The sequence below is a fragment of the Petaurus breviceps genome, unplaced genomic scaffold (genome assembly GCF_028583685.1).
Source record: "Petaurus breviceps papuanus isolate PSGF00001 unplaced genomic scaffold, PetGlider_PUasm1.0 66, whole genome shotgun sequence".
NCBI lineage: Eukaryota > Metazoa > Chordata > Mammalia > Diprotodontia > Petauridae > Petaurus > Petaurus breviceps.
In genome coordinates this window covers 4,552,477-4,559,633 of record NW_027186442.1, presented here as the reverse complement: position 1 = coordinate 4,559,633, position 7,157 = coordinate 4,552,477, and the positions used below count along the sequence as shown (strand labels likewise).

Sequence of the window (7,157 nt, the reverse complement as noted above, 5' to 3'; positions counted from 1 at the left end):
GTAAATGGAAGTGAATGAATAAAGAATCCTCATAGGAATTTAGAGGAAGAGATTAAAATGTTGCTCCAATATTTCCTGAGCTTAGGTTTTTAGAATGATTTTCTCTCCAGTCCTTACCCATATACATGTATTCCACAGTTCATATACCATCTGTGTCTTGTGTTGGCTTTTCCACAAGTATGGAATGGAATCCTTCCTTAGCTTCATCTTACCAAGTCCCTTACTTCCTTCAAAACACTGTTCAAGCACTAGCCTTTGCAAGAAGCCTTTCAAGATGTCCCCAATTGCTATAACCCTCCCAAGCTATTTTGTATTTAACTACTTTAAATTTATTCACTTTCTTTTTATACTGTATATTCTCATATATGTACTTGCTATCTCCCCATTAAAATTTAAGTGCCTTTTGAAGAGGGACCTAGGACATAAGAAAGTATTAGCACATAGTAAAGACTTCACAAATGAATATGAATTGGCTGACTGATTGGTATACTGATTAGTATACAATTTATACTTTTAGATTATTGCCTTGGGTACTGATAGGTTAAACAATTTGCTCAGGGTCACATAGCTAGCATGCATCTGAAGCAGGACTTGTACTAAAATCTTCCTGATTACCAGTTTTCTGCTTTGCTTCTGCTTTTGCTGGCCTACCAGACCAGGTTGCCCCTCATATTATGTTTAATTTAATTTAAATACAAATATCTACTAATTAAATTTAATTCATTTTATTGGGTTTTAATTAAAGCAATTTCTTTTTAAATTTTTTTTAGCATTTTTATTTAAAGTTTTGAGTTCCAAATCCTATCCCTCCTTCCCTTCCCCCTTCCCGAGATATTAAACAATCAGATATAGGTTATACATTTACAATTACTCGCTGAGCCACCTGGCCACCCCTAAATTTCTTTTTTTTTTAAGATTGGGTTATTTAGGTATTTTATTTCTTCTGTTAATTTGGGTCATTTCTATTTTTGTAGATATTAATCTGTTTTATTTAGATTGTTAAATTTATTGATATATAGTTGGACAAAATAATGCCTAACAATTCAATTATTTTCCTCTTCATTGATGGTGAATTCACCCCTTTCCTTTTTAATACTAGTAATTTAGTTTCCCTCTTTCCTTTTTTTTCCATCAAATTAACCAATGGTTTATCTATTTTATTGCTTTTTTTCCCCTCTTAAAACCAGCTTCTAGTTTTATATATTAGTTCAATGATTTTCTTACATTCAGTTTTAATAATCTCTCCTTTAATTTTTCAGGGTTTCCAATTTGGTTTTTAATTAGAGATTTTTAATTTGTTCTTTTTCTAGTTTTTTTTTTAGTTGCACGTCCAATTCATTGATCTGGTTTTTCTCTATTTTATTGATGAAAGCAATAAGAGATATAAATTTCCCCTTAAGTACCACTTTGGTTACATCCCATAAATACTGGTATGTTGTCTCATTGTTGTGATTTTTTATAATGAAATTATTAATTGTTTCTATGATTTGTTCTTTGACCCACTCATTTTTAGGATTAGATTGTTTAAGTTCTGATTAATTTTCCATTGTCAATTATTGAATAAAATTTTTGTTGCCTTATGATCTGAAGAGGATGCATTTACTATTTCTGCTTTACTGCATTTGGTTGTGAGGTTTTTATGTGCCAATACATGGTCAGTTTTTATGTAGGTACCATGTACTACTGAGAAAAAAATATATTCCTTTCTATTAACGTTAAGTTTTCTCCAGAGATCTATCATATCTAACTTTTCCAGAATTTTATTCACTGCCTTAACTTCTTTTTTTTTTTTTATTTTGTGGCTAGATTTATCAAGTTCTGAGAAGGGAAAGTTGAGGTCCCCCCACTAGTAGAGTTTTATTATCTATTTCCTTCTGTAATTCATTCAAGTTCTTCAAAAATTTAGATGCATATGTTTCGTATTGATATAACTTCATTGTCTATGGTATCTTTTCAGCAAGATATAGTTTCCTTCTCTATCTCTTTTAATTAGTTCTATTTTTGCTTTGTCTGAGATCTTGATTGCTACCACTGCTTTCTTTGCTTCAGCTGAAATATAATAAATTCTTGTCTAGTTTCTTACCTTTATCCTGTGTGTATCTCTCTGCTTCAAATGTGTTTCTTGTAAACAACATATTATAGGATTCTGGTTTTTAATTCATTTCTGCTATCCACTTCCATTTTATAGGTGAATTCATCCAATTCACATGTATAGTTATAATAACTGTTAATTTCTCTCTATGCCCTTTCCCCCCTTTTTATACCCTCCTCTCTCTTACCCATCACCCTTTCTCTCCTCACAAGTATTTTTATTTCTGACCACTGCCTTCCCTGTTCTACTCTCCTTTTATTCCTCTTCCCCTTCTATTATGTCCATCCCTTTTTACTTCCTTATATGGAAAGATAGATTTCTATATCCCACTGAGTGTATATGTTATTTCCTCTTTGAGCCAATTTTGATGAAAGTAGAGCTTAAGATTTTCCTGCCAATCTCCCCACCACATCCATCTTCCTCTCCATTATAATAAATCTTTCATGCCTCTTTTATGTGGAATAATTTACCCCATTCAACTTCTCCCCCTTTTTTTCTTGGAGTGCAATTTTCTTTCTCTTTCTTTTTGCGGTATCATTCCATCAAAATCACCTTAGATTTACTCCCTCTGTCTATATATACTCCTTTTAATTGTTCTTATAGTAATAAAGTTCTTGAGTTACAAATATTACCTTGCCATATAGAAATATAAACATTTTAATCTTACTGAATTTCTCATGTTTTCTCTTTCTTGTTTCTTTTTTACCTTTTTATCTTTCCCTTGAGTTTTGTATTTGGAAGTCAATATTTTTTATTCAGGTCTGGTCTTTTAATTAGAAATGCTTGAAAGTCCTCTATTTCATTAAATATCCATTTTTCCCCCTGAAAGACTAATATTCAATTTTGCTGAGTAGGTGGTTCTTTGCTGTAATCATAGCTTCTTTGCCTTCTGGTATATCATATTCCAAACCCTCTAGTTCTTTAAAGTGGAAGTTGCCAAATTCTGTGTAATCCTGACTGTAGTGCCATGATATTTAAATTGTTTCTTCTTGGTTGTTTGCAGTACTTTTTCATTGATCTGTGAGCTCTGGAATTTGGTTATGATATTCCTGGGAGTTTTCATTTTGGAATCTCTTTCAGGCAATGATCAGTAAATTATTTCAATTTCTATTTTGCCTTCTGGTTCTAATATATCAGGTCAACTTTCTTTGATAATTGTTTGAAAAATGTTGTCCAGGAATTTTTTTTTTAATCATGACTTTCAGGTAGTACAATAGTTGAATATGGAATTTCTTTCCATATATGGAAAACCTTCCTAACAATTAGATACAGCCAAAAATAATGTGAGTTGCCTCCATAGGTATTAGGTCCCCACTTCACTAGAGGTGTTTGCAAATGGAGATTGAATAATCACTTGGAGATATTATTAAGCAGATTTTTAATTGACTATGGGTTTGATTAGATGGCCTGGGTGGTCTTTTCTAAATCTGAAATTTTGTGATTCTGCCTTGGGATTGACTCCTTCCTCTCCATTGCCTATTAGGTTAGAATGGAGAAAGTATAAACCTCAGCCAGGGGATTCCAGAGGAAACCTGGGAGGGTTTTTTTTCCCCCCAGTTGAGACTTTTTCTGTAAACAGGTTTTAATCACCTTTAAAATGGGTACCAATTCTAATATTGTACTCCCCACTGCCACTCTACCAGGACTGTACTCTGAAGGCACTCAGTAAATATTTGCTGACTATTGCCATCCTATTTGTCAATTTTCAACTCTTACCCTTAGCTCTAGCTTAGGGAACGAAGCTTGGTTAAGGAGCTCTAGCCAAATGATAGGATCATAAAATCTCAGAGCTAGGAGGGACCTCAGAGGTCATAAATCCAAATTTATACCTACTGTAGGAGTTCTCTCTATAGCCTTCCGTGTGTGTGTGTGTGTGTGTGTGAGAGAGAGAGAGAGAGAAAGAGAGAGAGACAGAGAGAGAGACAGAGAGAGAGAGACAGAGAGAGAGAGAGAGAGAGACAGAGAGAGAGAGACAGAGAGAGAGACAGAGGGAGAGAGACAGAGACAGAGAGAGAGACAGAGAGAGAGAGAGAGACAGAGAGAGAGACAGAGACAGACAGAGACAGACAGACAGATGGAGAAATGTATGGGGGGGTCACCATGTTTGTGTTTTAATACCAGTTTTAAAGGGGAGCTCACTGAAGCATCTGTTGAGACCTCTAACTCTATGATTGGACAGCTCTGACTGTTCGAAAGATCTTCCATATATCCAGTTGAAATGTATTTGCCTTCCCTTAGCTTTCCTCAGTTGGTCTTCCCTTTGCCCTCCAGGGCCATCCAGAACAAGTCTCATCCCCTTGCTTCAAAGACAGCCCTTCAGATATTTGAAGAGGGTGATCAGATAACAGCCCAGAAGTATGTGGTGAGTTTCATCCTCCTCCACTGTCAGGCAGCCAGGCCCAGGGAGGGGCACCCTCTTAGGAGACCCACTCCCAGGCCTTCAGCACCTCTGGGAGCTGCAGGTGGGAAGCACTGTCCCTGCAAGCTAAAGAGAGAGTTTAGATAGTGAAATACAATTTAAATATTGTGGCAGTTAGCCAGGGTTCCACCCTTCTCCAACTCTCCCTTCTCTTTCTCCCCATTTCCACCCTCCCTCCAAAGTCCTTTTTATTTTTGGCTGTGATTTCAGTGCAAACCTTAATGCTATTAAGGGCTCTCATTTATTTGGTAAGTTTTTTTGCAAAGGGTTTTCCTCAAAGCAGAGTAGATGGTGAACATAAATTTAGTTTTTTATCATTCATTCGGGAAGCCTTTCCTTTTTCCCATAGTCATTAATGTCCTCTTCCCATAATAACTTTATTCATTCTGTAAATATCCTATACTGATCAGTGAGCATATTGTAGCCTGTTGGTATATTGTAAGCTTATTGAAGGCTTACTTTTATATTTTTATCTCTATCATCTAACACAATTTATTAAGTATATTTAATACAATTTATTAAGCACATAGTAGTAGGTGCTTAATAAATGCTTTTTGATTGATTGATTATATATTACAGGCAAACAGTGGGTATCTAGCAAATGTATGTAGCATTGAATGCCATATTCGATTTGAGGAGAGATATGTCCAGGATCATATAGCTAGCAAGGCATGGAAACTGAAGCTGGAAAGGACCACAGAACACTAAGCCTTATTTCAAAGATGAAGACACAAAGCCTTGAGAAAGAAAATATCTCACAGGTAGTAAATAGCAGGGGTATGATTCCTATCTTCATCCTCTGACTTCAAATCCAGGGTGCTGTACTAGATGATGCTGCCTTTCTGAATTGCCTTAAGTAGGAGCTATTATGGCTGTCATTTTTCTTATGTAACATTTAAACAACCCTTGAGGAAAGTTCTTGTAGGGCTCAGGTATCCTGACACCCTGACCAATGCTCTTTTCATCCCTACCTTGGGGTCTTAGACTAGTTATGATTCTAGGTCCAGCTGCTTTGATTTAGCATGGTATCCCAGTTTCCTTTACCCGGAAGCCACCCACCCATTCCCCTTGCTGTTCCAGTGCCTGACTGCCCAGTTTACTGTGTGTCTTTATTTGACCTGTTGCCAGCTACAGGTATGGCAGCTAGAATTGGGTAATTGGGCAAGGCAAGTAAGTGCCAGCTAACCCCTCCTTCCCTTCTCTGTGGGAAGCCCCACCTCCATGGCCAGCTTTGCCAGAGGGCAAACCCTTCTCCAGGAAGAAAGGAAGGCTTTCTGTGCTACCAGTGCCTGTAAATGTTGGCTCTGCTGATGAAGGGCAGTAGCAGAGCCTGAAGGGGCCCCAGCTGATCTCACAGACCTTATAGCTTAAGGAGTTAATATGGGAAAGGGACTTTTTTTCCCTCAGTACCATTTTCTTTTGTCTTCTTTCTCCCTGGTAAAGTGGTGGACTTAAAGACTTTAGCTTAACTCTACTACTTATTATCTGGCTGACCTTATCCAAGAAATTTAAGTTTTATGGATCTCAGTTTCCTCATTTGCAAAATGTAAAAATAATGCCAGAGTTACCTCTCTCAGAGGCTTTTTATAGGCATCCAATTAAATAAGTGATGTCAAAGAATTAATAAATTATGTCAAATATGAGACAGTATTATAATATTATTACATTATATTACATTACTATATTATCATATCATATTATATTATATTATAATCTTGATTAGATTATTTACAATAGCAATAGGATGGTAGTTTTAGATAGCTGGGAGGAATCTTCGAGGTTATCTAGCACAACCACCACATTTTAGAGATGAGAAAACTGGGGTCCAGAGATGTTAAAAGCCTTGTATAGGCAATAAGTATCCCCCAAAAGATTCAATCTTAGGTCTTCTTACTCCAAATCCAGTGGTCTTTAGCCCATAGAGTTTTGACACTTTATTATTTACAAAACCATTTCCTTGTAATTCTTACTTGATTTTTAAAATATTTTTTTTGTTCTTTTTATCTCTTTCTTTAGCTTTTTCTAGGAATTCTTGTTGGACTTGTGTCTAATCTGCATTTTTCTTTGAGGATTTACTTGGAGATGTTTTCAAGTCACTTTTTCAGAGTTTGTGTCTTGTGTTCCCTTGTCATTATAATAGCTTTTTATGATCAGGTTGTGTTTTTGTTTGTTTTTGTTTTGTTGTTGTTTTTTCATTCTTCCATTCTATTTCTTGACATTGGACTTTATGTTAGAATTGAGCTCTGCTCACTTCTGGAGGGGATGATGGACCTTAACTTCTGTCTTTTATATTCTTCTATTTTCGCAGTTTGATTTGAGGGCCTAGAAATTTTTGGTGCTTCCAGTATGGTGTGATCTGGGGACAAGTCTAGAAACTGTCCTCCCAGGCTGTACTCTGGCTGTTACACGAGTAGGGATTCTCCTCTCTTGTGAATATGACTTCTCCTCTCCTGTCTGGAACTCAGACCTAATGGGGTGATGGGGGACAGAGTTGACAAATGGTACTTGATCCTGCTCCCGCTGCTAGAACAGGGGTCCTCAAGGATGTCTTTCTAACCAAGTGTTCAGCCCTGTCACTCTCCCTGGGCTCAGCCAGTATTGCTTCTGCCACACTGCCCCCCCCCCCCCCCCCCCCCCCCCCCCCCC

General features: G+C 36.7%; 1 long non-coding RNA gene across 1 annotated transcript in view; it reads left to right on the top strand.

The window, feature by feature from the left end:
* The first annotated feature begins 4,328 nt into the window (after positions 1–4,328).
* The window catches only part of LOC138173867 (uncharacterized), a 96,813-nt gene continuing 93,984 nt past the window's right edge, over positions 4,329–7,157 (top strand). The window contains exon 1 of the long non-coding RNA XR_011171554.1: positions 4,329–4,454. This is a non-coding gene — a long non-coding RNA (uncharacterized lncRNA). The remainder of the gene's footprint in view (positions 4,455–7,157) is intronic.